A 16,104-nucleotide genomic window follows, 5' to 3' on the forward strand; every position below is an offset into this window, starting at 1 on the left:
AGCCACAGGGACAGCTGAAGGACCGACCAACAACCTAATCAATTCCCTTCCACCCGACCAACGGTACGACAACGGAAAATATCATCCAAGGACGAAGATACCAGCCACACTGCGTCTTCAGAATTGGCGTCTAAAAACAGCCAAGGCACAATAACCACTCTCAAGAAAAAAATATGAACGAACAACTAAAAGGCGGTCGAACTACACGCCGTGTCGGACAACGTCAAGACAGCGAGGAAAAACACACTGCCGGAAAACTACGCTAACGACCAGGGCAGGTAACTGGAGTGTTAACGGCCACAAGGCAGAAAATACCGCTGGTACACTTCACTGATAAGTAACACACACATACTCGGTCCTCAGACCACGAGTGGCCTACCGGAACCATCCGACCGCCGTGTCATCCTCGGTGGAGGATGCAGGTAGGAGGGGCATGGGGTCAGCACACCACTCTCCCGGTCGTCAGATGGTATTCTTGACCGAAGCCGGTCCTATTCGGTCGAGTAGCTCCTCAATTGGCATCACGAGGCTGAGTGCACCCCGAGAAATGGCAACAGCGCATGGTGGCCTGGGTGGTCACCCATCCAAGTGCCGACCACGCCCGACAGCGCTTAACTTCGGTGATCTCACGCGAACCGGTGTATTCACTGAGGCACGGCCGTTGCCCTCACTGATAAGTAACAACAAATTTAATAGTTAATGATAACACAGGAAGACGGCTGCCAAATTTTACCGACTCCAACATAGCTTACGTTGCTGCTAGCCTGAAAGGTCCAAGAAGCAACAACTGACAGTGAATGAAGATATGTCACAGCAGCTGAGTTTCCATAACAGGTTAACTGATCACTCAATTTCAGTGTCCAGGTTCGGTGGGCAACGAACTTTGTAGCTCTCGCGGCTAGCGCCTCACAATCTGACGGCGCGTGCATGCCGCCAGCGGTCACGACCTGACTTCACGCCGCGGAGACTTCCTCGCTGCTCTGTCCCAACCGACCCACTGCCACACACACCATCACACGGAAATATAGCGGTCACACCAAAGATGGTACAGCAGTACTAGTATCTATAGGCGCTGCTGCTGCCACTGACGGAGGCAAGTCAGCAACTCGTTATGGTAGTAACTCAGGGAGAAATAAGACGGCACTCGATTGCGACAAACTGCAAAACAACAAACGGCATCAACGCAAGCCGGCCACGGCTCAAGTGCAATAGCCTATGCTTCCTCAGCATTTCCCGAATTTTTTTTTTTTTTTTTACCACGTTGGGTCTTTTCCCTCCTTCATACAACTACGGGGGACATACTTGTCCAGAGCGTGATTTACAGTACGTTTAAACATTGCCCCTTATTTCCTCTGTTCACCATACTGGAACTAAATGATTGCAATTCATTGTCTAAGTGAAATGCTGACAACTGGTTATCTGTTCTTTCAAACAGAAACACTCTCCCACCAGATATTGCAGCACCACTCACGAAATGGCACCTTTAGTGTCCAGATGTAGGATACCAAATTGAATACGAAATTGATCATGTTATACTGAAACTGAAGGTAATTTAATTGCACTCTGAGGCAAATGACTTTTATTTTACTTTGCATTGTTTAAAAGCATTATTTGTGTAACGATTCAGTCCTCTTTCTCGTTTTAAGACATTGACAGGCATATAGATCATGGTGCCCTGCAGCACGCGATATTATTGACACATGACCTAAGCACGTCTGGCGTATTTACGAAACGGTCGCCTGCTGGGGGCGTGGATCGCTGCTACTTCTTAACGTGCTAATGCCGCAGCTTTCCGTGGTGTGGGCAGTAACGCAGTAATCAGCTGAGAGCGCGCCTGCCCTCCCCCTGACACTCGTTACTCCTTCCCCTCTGACCCGAGAGGCCGCCGGCGTGGGAGTGCGGCCGCCCTGGCACTGACCTCCCACCTCCTCCCCCTCTCCTCCCCCTCTCTGCCTCCCACTCCTCACTGCCCGTCCGCTGACCTCCCACGCAGCGAGTAGGCGACATTAATGTGATTGCGGCCGTGCCGGCCCTAATGAAATTTTAGCCGCCGCAGTGCCTTCTGGCCGCTGGACCAGCCTCCTAGCGGTCTTCTCCAGCCCCAGGATTTCCTCTGGCTGGGATGCTTGCCAAGGCCTACACATGCACACAACCCCCCCCCCCCACACACACACACACAATTGAGGACACTCACGTCCTCGCACAGAGGACGGTGGAAGCAAAGCAAAAAGTCGTACTATTCGTGCCACAGCTTTCAGCAAACGCTGCTACTGAACTTCTATTCCAACAATCTTTTGCAGTAAAAGATACTTATAACTGGCTTATAATGTGAGTTTCATTCCCAATTTTGATTAGGAAAAGCGACTATTGACCGCGGAGCTGACTCAACGAGAAGTACTCTTTTTATCTTGCAGCTCACAGCAGCATCTGTTGACAGCTAGAATCTGCACAGGATACAGTGGCCGACGCACAAGGAACACTTTTTGCCCAAAGCACTGGGTGGTTTCATTTGTTTGTTCAGAAGGGGAGGCTGACAAGTGCGTTCCACCATTCGACCGGTCAGCGATGACAGAATAAAGGTGCACGCATTAAAATTTTTCTAAGACGCTTTTACACAAACTATTCAGTAAAAAAATTTCGTTTTTGATTTAGTTATAGTTTTATATGACAGGTTCATGATGATGTATCCATAATTTCGTTAATGGTTATAGGTACTGTGATATTTACATAGAAGTAAGACAATGCGCGAAATTCAGAAAGTTTGCAGCGCAAAATAGAGTTCGCTATGTTTTTGCATTTGGTGCATATTTGATATGTTGTTGTACATGAAATTTAGATCACATATTGAACTTTTCTTTAGACTTTGGTAGAGGTATCTATATGTCACCAGTCTCGAAAAAATTGATCTGATGTAGCACACCCATTTGCGATTGCGCCACACTGGCGCTAAAGCCACATATCCACAACATTCATCATATTTCATAAGCAGTTTCTGATATCGTAATGAGGTTTTGGCAAATGATAGAATGTAAAGAGGTGAGTTTTTTGCCACAACGTTGTTATGTAAAACTTCATTATCTACCGTGTTATTTCACCAACTATAGAGTTTTTCGATGATAGAATGCCATCGTTAGCTAGTGAAAGGAGAAGTGCTATGGGTTTTGGAACAACATAGCGCATGTTTGTACCGAGGATGTTGCTTTTTCATAAGCTACGCACCTTACTTTTCCTCAGTTCTTGACTTAAAAAACTCAAAAATCTATTGTTTCAGAATTCTGTCACAATTATGTCTCCATAATATGTTACTGGAACGAGACAGTGTAAAATCCGCTGTGTTTTGAGAAAAGAAGGAAATTTTAACGTGGTAACTACAGAAACGTGTAGGTTTTACTCAAAATTCGCCACTCATGGCGCTTCTTTGAAACACTACAAATGGTTAAGAAGCCAGGCGAAAGTAAATAGCTGCATATTTGGCGGAATTGTTTTTAGATAGTAACGAAAGAAGAGGTGACAGTAGATCTTTTTGAATCGTCACCATGCAAGTGTGTGCGTCGAGGGGCCCCACTTAACATTTACAAAAAATGTGAGCGTAGTCCTCAGTTTAGAACGACACTTTCTCCCTCACGCATTTCATCCACAACACCTGCCCATAAGCCCACCACTGCCATTCTCCCAACGCGTGCCCTGCAGTCTCCACATCTATCACCAACGCCATTATGCGCGGACTATACAAAAGAGATTTCAGTTTAATATCTACATTACACACTCTAACAACCCTACCACAACAAAGGTCAAAATTAATTTTGATTGTAGTGTTGCTCACGCTGCTAAATATTGCATTTTCTGGCAACAACATAGTTATATTATGTGGCAGATATCATTAGAGCACAGTTAATAAAGTCATTTCTTGAAATAACGGATAAACTAGGTACTCATATTTTCGTGTTTCCCACTCTGGTCTCGTGAACTCTTGGCTCAATCGTCGAAAATCTAGGTAGTGATGATTCGAAGCTCGGCTGCAAAAAGGCCTAGGTGTTATTAAGCGATATTCAAAAGTATTATAGATGCGCCTCACAAACCGTTCTTGAAGTTTAAAATTTTGCAAGTTAGGACAATGGTGATGTAAAAAAGTAATCAGCACTCCAAATTTAAGTTACACTTCTTTTTTATTACTTTTGTTGCAACATCACTTCACAATATAAAACATACTTGAAAATATCTTCCTCACTGTTAAAGTTCACATTTCATAAACTGACTACAATTTGCGTCTTTGAAACATGACGACCAAAACTTGACTCTCTAATAAACGCTTACGTGCCAAAAAATCAGAGTTACAAGTACATCAAAGTTAATAGTGACAAAAAAATACATATAAGAATAATATCATCGCGATATATACATATCGATGTATCGAAGTACCTCTACATTAATTAAATCAAATCTGAATGTTGTCACAGAAATATGTTAATTATTTTACAGAGACACAGTAGAACATTTCTGGTATCAAGAGGTTGAGGTGAGGTGCCGTAATGGTTACGTAATTCAAGTACCATTACAGCACGGAAAATAAAAGTTGTGGTGGTTATCGATCCTTTCAAGTATATGTGATATGACCATTATACTCAGATAGATCGTGGGACGACAGCCGTTAGAGTGAGTTTATGTAGTAAAGATGACATCTTCAACTATATTTATAGACCTCACTTTATTTATAACTGATTTCAGCACCTGAGTTTGTTGTTATGTACGAGGAATGTCCGGGGAGTAAGTTCCATTTTGGGAAGAAACACATGAAAATAAATTTTTCTTTGAAAAATTGTTTTATTCTGAAAGAGCATTTCATAAACTAATTTTCTACATAGTCGTCACCATTGTTCAGACTTTTGTAACAGCGGGAAATAAATGTTTCTATGCATTCTTCATAGAAAAATGTCGCTAATAAAGACAGCGAACGTTTTTAGCGGCGTAATCGTTGTCAAAGCACCTTGCTGCAAAACCACGCTTCAGGTACAAGTGGTAGTCAGAAGTCGGGGCTGTACGGCGTGTGAAGTCTCAACCGAATTGTTGGATAATATTTTAAGCGACGCTAGAAGAATGGGAACGTGCATTATCGTGACACAACACAATATCGGGACTGACCATTCCAAGACTTTAGTTCTGAATTGCTCTCCGAAGTTTTGTCAAGATTTCACAGTATCGTACCGCATTGACGGTATTCACCTCGGGGAAGGAACTCAACAAGCACATTTCCCTGTCTGTTCCAGAACACAGTGCACATGGTTTATTGTGCTGACAACGTTATTTTGAATTTTTCTTTTTGAGGGACTGGTGAGTTCCTCCACTCCATCGACTGTTCTTTTGAGTCTGGAGTGGCATGACAAACAATAATTGCATCATCCGCCACAATTCAGTTTAAGAATTCATCTCCTGTATGGGGTAGAGAATGCCGAACCACTTTCTCAATTCTCTTTGTTTTGCAGAAATCAGTAAGCGTTTTCGGAACCCAACAGGAACACAGTTTGCGAAAATTTAAGCGATTTGTGATAATCTTATGGAAAACAGATTTCAAAATTTGTAGCAATTCGTCACAAAGCAGTCTTATTGTGAATAGTCTGTTTTAACGAGTTCTCTCATTCCATTCTCATTGTCCATTATTGAATTGTCGCACTAACTTTCTCGCCATCCAGTTACATTTTCACAATAAATCTCTACAGGGTCACAATGAATTTCAGCCGGCTTAACGTTCTTTGCGTTCAGAACTGTAATACAGAACGCTCTGCGTAGTCGCCGGGCTAAGTGATTGCCTTACATAATTTACACCATCACTAACAATGTAAACACAACACAGTCTGGCTGTAATAGTGTCCGTATAAAGACAATGAATCAGAGAGACGAGTGCGAACGTGCGGAACTTTGACACTTGTGTTGTGGGGGTAGAACGAAACGGTACGTACTATTTAGACGCGCCTCGCAAAACTGAAAAAGCTGAAAATTAAATAAGAACTTACAGGGTGCTGACAGAGGAATTATTTTTATTAAGAAAACAATTCGACACGATGCGCCAGTTTCGAGTTATTTAGCATTGAAATTAGCAAATCGGGTCATAACGTGCGCAAATATCAGCGGCCGGCGGATATAACTAATGTCAGTTGTTCTCACAGCGTAGATGATATCGTACGAGGCTGCCCATCCTTTTGCTTGGGTTCGATACTTACTACCGTCATGTGTCTAATTTTTGTTTCAGATTCTTGTTCGGTTTGGAAACAAAACGGAGAACACGCAAATTCAAGTAGACCTACAGAGACGGTGCCACAAAACGTGTTCTTGGTTTGGTTTTCTCAAACCAAACAAGAGAACTTTAGCTCACCTGACTTAAATTTGTCACCTCGAAAAAAGACAAATTTAAACTGGTGATAACAATTTCAACAAGTGGTTTACTAATGGACCCACAGATGTCTGTGTATTACCGCAATTTAGCACGTGCAAGTGCTGGAATTCGTGTTTGGGTATTTTCAGTGCTGACTAACTTAGAAACGGCGCAACGTATCGAATTATTTTTAATGAGCCGATGGATATGCACTTAGCAGAATCTGTCTTTGTAGAGCGAAGTTTTCTCCCAGATGGCACATATACGGCGTGTTGGACGAGATCTGTGAGGGGCGTGACGGTATGTTAAAATGTTCAAATGTGTGTGAATTCCTAAGGGACCAAAGTGCTTAGGTCATAGGTCCCTAGACTTACACACTACTTAAACTAACTTAAACTAAATTATGCTAAGATCAACACACACACCCAAGTCCGAGGGAAGCTTGAACCTGACGCCACAAATCACGCGGCGATCTATTTTAGCGTCATTGGTTTTGCAGTTTCACTTGCATAAAACTTTTACAGATACATTTACCTTACCTTACTTGCTGACAAAGTAATATTTTCATAATTAATAGGACTTAATGGCTTGCGAGAAATATCTTAACTCTTGGAAGTGAAAAACTCATGCATTACATTCAAGAGGCCTCGATCAGTTAGAAAAAATTTACAAACTCGCAAACAGTTTTTCCTCTGTATTTCAAGGGAAGGCTAAATGTGATAACAGCCTCCGTGTTAAGGACCAACAAGTTAATATAAAAAAATGAAATATAAGTAAGTGTTGATTTATAAATATATAAGAAACTATAGTGCCCAGAACAATAACAGTCCGTTTATATCGACAGCTATCTTACTCGATTAGTTTCTCTTTCACTCTTTAGCATTCAATATCTGACCTCCAATCAGAACTACGAAATGGTATACCCAATTATAGGAAGTACTCTACGGTGGAGTACACCTGACTGCAGTCCCTTATAAATACTGTGCTCATATATAAGTTGTGAAAAGCGATGTCTGGTGATATGGCCAAATCTTGTGCAAACACCCAGACAAAGTGACGAAATTAAACCACTGTGCAGAACAGTGTACTAGGAATAAGCGATAATAACTCCACAAATGTGATGGCACACTCTTTTGTAAATCTAGCTAAAGAGCGGTCAGCGAAGGTGTAAGGGAAATACCCAGCGCTACAACTGTCCTGTGCGTTTATAATAGTAGCAGACCTAATATCAAAGTGGGACGTTAATTACGGAGCAGTTGATTTTCAGTAGGCTGGGTCATGGTCTCAAGAGCTCGCTGACCATAGACGGAGAGGAAGTGGAGATCAACGCTAGCAATATTCTCAGAACTGAAGCCTGAGACAGATCCTTGGCGCCGGCTAGTAATTGAGTCTGCCATAAAGTGGAAGAAGTTATGCAACTGTTCTCCCAACGAGATAGGAGGTGGGGTGAAGTTTGTACGCCAAAATGTTTCCAGAATCTCATCGAGCTGACTTGACAGAGGTCTAATTACAATTAATACTTAGGAAATGGTAACATCTAACCGATAAATCAAAGTAAGCAGCGTCAGCGAATAAATATCTTCGATTGCTACTGCTTTTCGCTGGAATGCCATCCTAACAGAAGACGTTTTCTGTCCGTAAGGTGTTCTGTATGAGGAACCTGCTTCGCACTGCTGGGTGCAGCTAGTCAGTGTAGACGGATTGATAGGCCGCTTGTTTGGCAGATTGCTGATGATAAAACTTCGTTCAAACCACGTTAACAAAAGTTATGATCCTTTTAGCATTATATGAAATATGTGTTACTGCTGGGTGGTTGTAAATAAATTTGAGGTACTCAGAGAGGTCCAGTGAGGGGTGTAATTATGGCATGGCAGCGAAATTATGTAGATATTGTAACGCGTTGAGGTGCCACCAATTTACGCTCAAAAACATAGTTCAAATTTTGGCCACAAGTTGCTAATCTGACGCTGTCAATGTCAAAAGACGTATTGAGAAGTGCTGAAAGTATAGAGTAGTAACAAAAGCGTAACATTTCCTTTATTACTAACCGCTATTTAGACAATTTGTTCAATATGGACACTGGAGGCGTCGACGAGATGCTGTACAGCACCAGATTTGCACCTGGTGGCCAAAATTGGGGAAAAAAAATTGGAGCGTATATCGGTTCCACATTAGCGCATTGGCATATCTACCAAATTTCGTTTCCACTGAACGTGAAGACCGCACTGAAGCTCTGTCAGCAGCTGCACATTAATTATAACCATCTGGTATCTGTTTATTCATACTGTAGTGAATCATTATATTTTGCTACGTGAGAGACGAAACAGATATTGGCGAAACAGAATTTATATCTTTGTAATGAATTAATATTTTTCTTCTGTTTTCGGCTGTATCCTTTTTTAAAAGAAAAGCCATAGGGTAAGTCTTCTGCTTTTTGCAATACATTGTTGTTCCGACTGTCTTGCCGTAAGGTCACTCACATTGTACGTTCTGTAATCTTACTTGAATAATAATAGATATGGGATTCACTATATTTTTAATCTCTAGTAATATAATTCATCATTTTTACTTATAATGTATAAAACTTGTGTTAAATGGTCCACCGATTAGGCAGTGGCTAGTTTGGTGACACAACGTGCCGTCAGCACGCTGTCGTTTACGCATTTTCGCTGCTATAAATTGGGCATGTAATCTAATGTTTTTAACGAAGCTGATTATCACTATTATTATCATGCAAATCAATCCGTCACATAGAAATTAAACATTACCATGATCTTTTTTCGCGAAGTTTATGTCAAATGCTGTAAATTACTTCCACTGGTACGATTAAATACACTCCTGGAAATGGAAAAAAGAACACATTGACACCGTTGTGTCAGACCCACCATACTTGCTCCGGACACTGCGAGAGGGCTGTACAAGCAATGATCACACGCACGGCGCAGCGGACACACCAGGAACCGCGGTGTTGGCCGTCGAATGACGCTAGCTGCGCAGCATTTGTGCACTGCCGCCGTCAGTGTCAGCCAGTTTGCCGTGGCATACGGAGCTCCATCGCAGTCTTTAACACTGGTAGCATGCCGCGACAGCGTGGACGTGAACCGTATGTGCAGTTGACGGACTTTGAGCGAGGGCGTATAGTGGGCATGCGGGAGGCCGGGTGGACGTACCGCCGAATTGCTCAACACGTGGGGCGTGAGGTCTCCACAGTACATCGATGTTGTCGCCAGTGGTCGGCGGAAGGTGCACGTGCCCGTCGACCTGGGACCGGACCGCAGCGACGCACAGATGCACGCCAAGACCGTAGGATCCTACGCAGTGCCGTACGGGACCGCATCGCCACTTCCCAGCAAATTAGGGACACTGTTGCTCCTGGGGTATCGGCGAGGACCATTCGCAACCGTCTCCATGAAGCTGGGCTACGGTCCCGCATACCGTTAGGCCGTCTTCCGCTCACGCCCCAACATCGTGCAGCCCGCCTCCAGTGGTGTCGCGACAGGCGTGAATGGAGGGACGAATGGAGACGTGTCGTCTTCAGCGATGAGAGTCGCTTCTGCCTTGGTGCCAATGATGGTCGTATGCGTGTTTGGCGCCGTGCAGGTGAGCGCCACAATCAGGACTGCATACGACCGAGGCACACAGGGCCAACACCCGGCATCATGGTGTGGGGAGCGATCTCCTACACTGGCCGTACACCACTGGTGATCGTCGAGGGGACACTGAATAGTGCACGGTACATCCAAACCGTCATCGAACCCATCGTTCTACCATTCCTAGACCGGCAAGGGAACTTGCTGTTCCAACAGGACAATGCACGTCCGCATGTATCCCGTGCCACCCAACGTGCTCTAGAAGGTGTAAGTCAACTACCCTGGCCAGCAAGATCTCCGGATCTGTCCCCCATTGAGCATGTTTGGGACTGGATGAAGCGTCGTCTCACGCGGTCTGCACGTCCAGCACGAACGCTGGTCCAACTGAGGCGCCAGGTGGAAATGGCATGGCAAGCCGCTCCACAGGACTACATCCAGCATCTCTACGATCGTCTCCATGGGAGAATAGCAGCCTGCATTGCTGCGAAAGGTGGATATACACTGTACTAGTGCCGACATTGTGCATGCTCTGTTGCCTGTCTGTATGTGCCTGTGGTTCTGTCAGTGTGATCATGTGATGTATCTGACCCCAGGAATGTGTCAATAAAGTTTCCCCTTCCTGGGACAATGAATTCACGGTGTTCTTATTTCAATTTCCAGGAGTGTACGTGTTATCTTCATGTAAATGGCTCCTGAAGGCCAAAAGTCTTTTTTGTAGGTATCTAATCAGTTGTTGGGGCCGCGCGGGCCTAGCCGAGCGGTCTGTGGCGCTACAGTCATCGACTGTGCGGTTGGTCCCGGCGGAAGTTCTTGTCCTCCATCGGGCATGGGTGTGTGTGTTTGTCCTTAGGATAATTTAGTTGAAGTAGTGTGTAAGCATAGGGACTGATGACCTTAGTAGTTAAGTCCCATAAGATATGACACACATTTGAACATTTTTTGAGTTGTTGGGACTAGACGAAGCAGGAGATGTTGGTTCTATTTCCTTAATACTATAACTAAACTTTTAATGAACAGTGATCCCTTGCTGTTATCAACGTGTTACGGCCTTATTTAGAGAGAACGTTATACACCTAATTTCAAAAACCTGTAGAAAAGAGATCCTCGCAGGTCGAAACGAAGCTGTCATTGCAATACCAGCTGGATCACTTTCTGCTATACAGACATATGCGCATTACGAGCATGAAGATAGACAGCAATCAGTCACGATTCAATCTCCAGATTATAGCAAAACCAGATGTCAGCTACATTATAGCTATCATCAATGCTAGAAAATATAAGGAACACAAGGGTATTAGGCACTGAATGGCATAGAACGAAAGATATACCACAGTTACACGGACCTGGAGACTGTATAACATATCTCATGAAGTGAGTCATATAGTCCCAACAGGCTTGTAAATGCACATGTTTATACTCGACCTCAACATGTGCCTTAACATGTATTTACGGAGCTGTACAACCTGCCACAATTATGTTATAGACTATGTCAAACGCCCTCTACGCCATCGACGTTTGTGTATGACTAGCAGTTCATATTGTTTATTCAAATTAAAGTAGGTAAATAACGATTATAATAAAATGACATTTTTGCGTTAAGTTAAAGAAAGAACGATATAATGACTTAGTGGAAAAACCCACTGAACCTAAGGTGAAGCATTAATGTAAAAACCTCCAGAAACATTTTAAAAAACTTATAACAAAGCTTATAGCTTGGTGTAATAAATCTCAATCATAATTTTTTATTTATATTTTACAATGTCTTTTATAAAACACGAAAAAATACATTGTAATACCTTACGTGAAAAATTATATCAAGTAAAGTGCCATGATTGTTGAGATAAAGTGACATACAATAAAGCTGTGTATAAAAGGCGGACTTATAAGGTAAGGAATGAGGTGATCACCGCAGAATATGGAAAACATTGAAGAAGACACAGGATGACAGCACATCTGTTAAGACATATCAGGGAATAACTTCGACGTTGCTACTGGGAGCTGTAGAGCAGTTGTCCACAAAGTGTGTGTGTGGGGGCGTTGGGGGGGGGGGGGGGGAGCGAGAGAGAGAGAGAGAGAGAGAGCGAAAGAGGGAGAGTGGCGCAGATAGTAATAGGATGAAGAGAATGGGTCGCTGGCTTTCATTAAAATATTTATATTTCACATTATGTAACAAAAAGACTTCCGTTGAAAAAATATTACTAGCGTAAGATTATCATTTCCGTGAAGTAAGTAAGTTCACGCATATGTAATTTGCTGTCTTATTTCACATCCTTGAACGGCTGACTACAACTATAGATAGCTAATCACAGTCTTTGTGACTGTCCACTCGATTTCAGCCAATCAGCCAGCCCTCCTGAGTCAGTACAAAGGAAGTTAGTTTAGCTAGAAGTCGATTTCTGGTTCGTGTTCAGTGGAAGAAATTTACAGAATTTAAAATAAAGTAATATAATTTCCGGCATTCCCATAGATAACTGTCAAATTCGCTGTGATAACAAGAGATCCAATGGAATTGATTCACCGAGTGCCTCTTCTGTTGCGACAGTATGCAGTTCTAATAAAGAAAAAGATTCGAATTCAATCAAGGTAATTCTTCTTTCGCAGCTTCCTCAGTAATCACAGCAACGGCAGTTAGCAATGCATAACTAAAGTGCGTTAATTGTCTGACACTAGGTTTTACTGACGTTATTCTGAATAATGAGGAACGACCCCAATGTGTTGTATGTTTTGATATTTTAGCCAATGGTAGCCTGAAGCCTATAAAACTAAACAGACACCTGCAGATATGACATCCTGACCGTACAAGTAAATCTACCAAATTTTTTAAGCATCTTGAGCAACAACTAAAAGGGTCAAATTCCTCAAAGAACAGGTTACAGTTCGTGAGAAAGCCCTAAGAGCGTCCCTAGGGGAATCATACTTAACTCGAAAATCCAAATCGTCACACACATCGGCGAGATATTTCTTCTACCCACACCCGTCCACATGTGCGGGATCATGCATGGAGAAAGGTTTGGTGAGTGTCTAAAGTCTACTTTCAGATCGTACCATAGCCATCGTATTATTGATGGAGTATCCACTAACACGAAATATCAATTAAATAGCACGTCTTCATGATAGCCCAAAATTCGCGCTGTTACTGACATCGGTATTCATTCACAGCTTATTCTTGTTACGAAAATAAATGCACGAAGTCTATTTTGCAGATCTCTTGAGGGAAAGGCTAGAAGAGGAGATATTTTCTTTTTTTCTAAGTTCCTTTCTTGTTGACAACAATCTATCATGGACAAATTGTGTAGGTTTATGTACCGATGGGGTGGCAGCATTTACTGGAACTAAAATGGGTTTCATGAAAAGGAAATGCAATGTTCCTCCGTAAAACTCACACATTGGGTGGTACTCAGGAAGGGATTAGTTTCTAAAGTAGTACAACCGGAAGCCAATAAAGTGCTGAACGGTGCAATCGGTATTGTAAATTTTGTGAAAGCAAGAGCATCAACTAGCAGGCGACTTTGTGTTCTTCTCGAGAGCACAGGTCCTACTCAAGAATCTCATGGCATGTCGCCATATAGTGGTTTGTGCAGTGTATACACTGAGCAGCCGTATCACTGTGACCATCGACCTACTGTCGCTGTAAACCCGCCGGAGCGATAGCAGTGCCATCTTGCGAGGAATGACTGGTAGCCGGACACATGCACGGTGCCTGTAATTTCAGTGGGCGCGCTGTCCGTATGCAGAACGGGAAAGTCGCGCGGTGTATCTGAGTATGGCCGAAAGCAGGTTGTAATGGCCCAGAGGCTCGGCTCGAGCATTTCCGAAACTGCACGACTCGTAGGGTGTTCGAGAGGTATTGCGGTGAGAATCTTCAACACGCGAAACCAAGGTGAACCCATGTCCTGATGTCGTGGGATTGGGCGACCAACCCTCCTTACACGCTTCGGACGTCTTAGGCTGGGTAGACTAGTAAAACATGACAGGGAACTGTGGCGGAACTAACGACAGACTTTAATTCTGGGCAGAGTACAACTGTTCCTGAATGCAGAGATCACTGAACAATCCTAATGATTGGTCGTTGGCGCAGTGGCAGAGTGTTGCATTGTCTGATGAATCGCGATGATTTCTTTATCATGCCGATGGGAGCGTCCGAATCCCTCGTCTCCCAAGGGAACAGTTGCTTGACACCTGTACTTTGGGACGGAGACAAACTGGCGGCCGCTCCATTCTGCTCTGGAGAATATTTATTTGGGCATACATGGTTCCAATGGAGCTCGTGCAAGGCGGTATTACGGCCAAGGAGTATCGTACACTGGTTGAAGAGCACGCACACTCCTTCATCGCGAACCTGTTTCCCGATGACAGTGGCATTTTTGAGCAAGATAATTCGCCATGTCACAAGGCAAGGACTATGAGGTAGTGGTTCTAGGAACCTAATGGCAAGTTCCAGTTGATGTGCTGGCTCCCCAAGTCGCCACATACGAACGCGATCGAACACATCTGGGATGTGACTGAATGTGACGTCAGAGCTCATCGCCCCCTCCCCGCAGTTTACCGGAATAGGTGACTCGTGTGTATCGCCCCTTCCAGCGATCTACCATGGCCTCATTTCTTCCATGCCAAAACACGTCACCGCTATTATCAGTCCCAAAGGTGGTCACAAAGCTGTGCCTAATCAGTGTAGTTAGGTAAATATTTCACCCGCAGTTACGTTGGGTATCTCGTGGCAAATTTCTTCGTCGCGTTGTGGTGCTCAAGAATGAAGCTCGTCTTTTCCTACTGAACAGCAGTCCTACATTTGTGGCCCAGTTTCCGGATGAAAGACACCATTTAATATTGTGCTACTTGGTCAACGCTATTGAGAAACTGAGTGGCCATAAAGTATCACTTCAATGCCGAAAAAGTAATATCTTCTGTGTAAGCGAGAAAATGCTCGCATTTAAGAGAAAACGGCAGAATCTTTCCTTTCAAAGGCTACGTGTTCATTTGCCCGAACTTCGAGCCGCCTTCCCGCTGGTCCACATATCAGGCATTACAGTCTGGACATTCTAATTTACAAACACTTTACTCATGGTTATCTTTTGTAAAAAAAAAATTACTTAAAGTAGGATTAAGATTATTCGTGATTAGAATAAAACTATAATTTTACGCGTTTTACAAACTGAAAAATTGATGCCATCCTCGTACTACTTTTATCCTAAAATACAAACATACGTATTTGCCGCTACTGCCTGCTGATTCATTGCTTACAGCAGATATAGTTTATTATTGACTTCGAGCTACAGTTTAATTTTAAATATTGCTTACGTAATACGGCAGATAACTACTAACCTTTGCATTTAATAGTATATACTTCCTGTTCAGTCTGCGATTCTGGAATTCCTTCCTGCTTGCATTAGATCAAAGATCTGTGCAAAACGGCTCCAGTGGAATCCACCATGGTCCTGGGGTGGATGCGGAAGAACAGGTAGGTACTGAGAGTGAGAGCAAAATAATGATAAGTGCATGTAATACACTACTGGCCATTACAATTGCTGCACCACGAAGATGACGTGCTACAGACGCGAAATTTAACCAACAGGAAGACCATGCTGTGATATGCAAATGATTAGCTTTTCAGAGCATGCACACAAGGTTGGCGCCGGTGACGACACCTACAACGTGCCGACATAAGGAAAACCAACTAAATTCTCATACACAAACAACAGTTGACCGGCGTTACCTGGTGAAATGTTGTTGTGATGCCTCGTGTAAGGAGGAGAAATGCGTACCATCACGTTTCCGACTTTGATAGAGGTCGGATTGTAGCCTATCACGATTGCGGTTTATCGTATCGCGACATTGCTACTCGCGTTAGTCGAGATCCAATGACTGTTAGCAGAATATGGAATCGGTGGGTTCAGGAGGGTAATACGGAACGCCGTGCTGGAGCCCAACGGCCTCGTATCACTAGCAGTCGAGATGACAGGCAACTTATCCGCATGGCTGTAACAGTTCGTGCAGCCACTTCTCGATCCTTGAATCAACAGATGGGGCAGTTTGCAAGACAACAACCATATGCACGAACAGTTCGACGACGTTTTCAGCAGCATGGACTATCAGCTCGGAGACCATGGCTGCGGTTACCCTTGACGCTGCATCAAAGACATGAGCGCC

The 16,104-nt window shown here is 43.6% G+C and overlaps 1 pseudogene; it reads right to left on the reverse strand.

Moving 5' to 3' along the window:
• Nucleotides 1-548: 548 nt before the first annotated feature.
• On the reverse strand, nt 549-666 carry LOC126177407 (5S ribosomal RNA; annotated as a pseudogene).
• Nucleotides 667-16,104: the final 15,438 nt, after the last annotated feature.

This window comes from Schistocerca cancellata, chromosome 3, assembly GCF_023864275.1.
Source record: "Schistocerca cancellata isolate TAMUIC-IGC-003103 chromosome 3, iqSchCanc2.1, whole genome shotgun sequence".
NCBI lineage: Eukaryota > Metazoa > Arthropoda > Insecta > Orthoptera > Acrididae > Schistocerca > Schistocerca cancellata.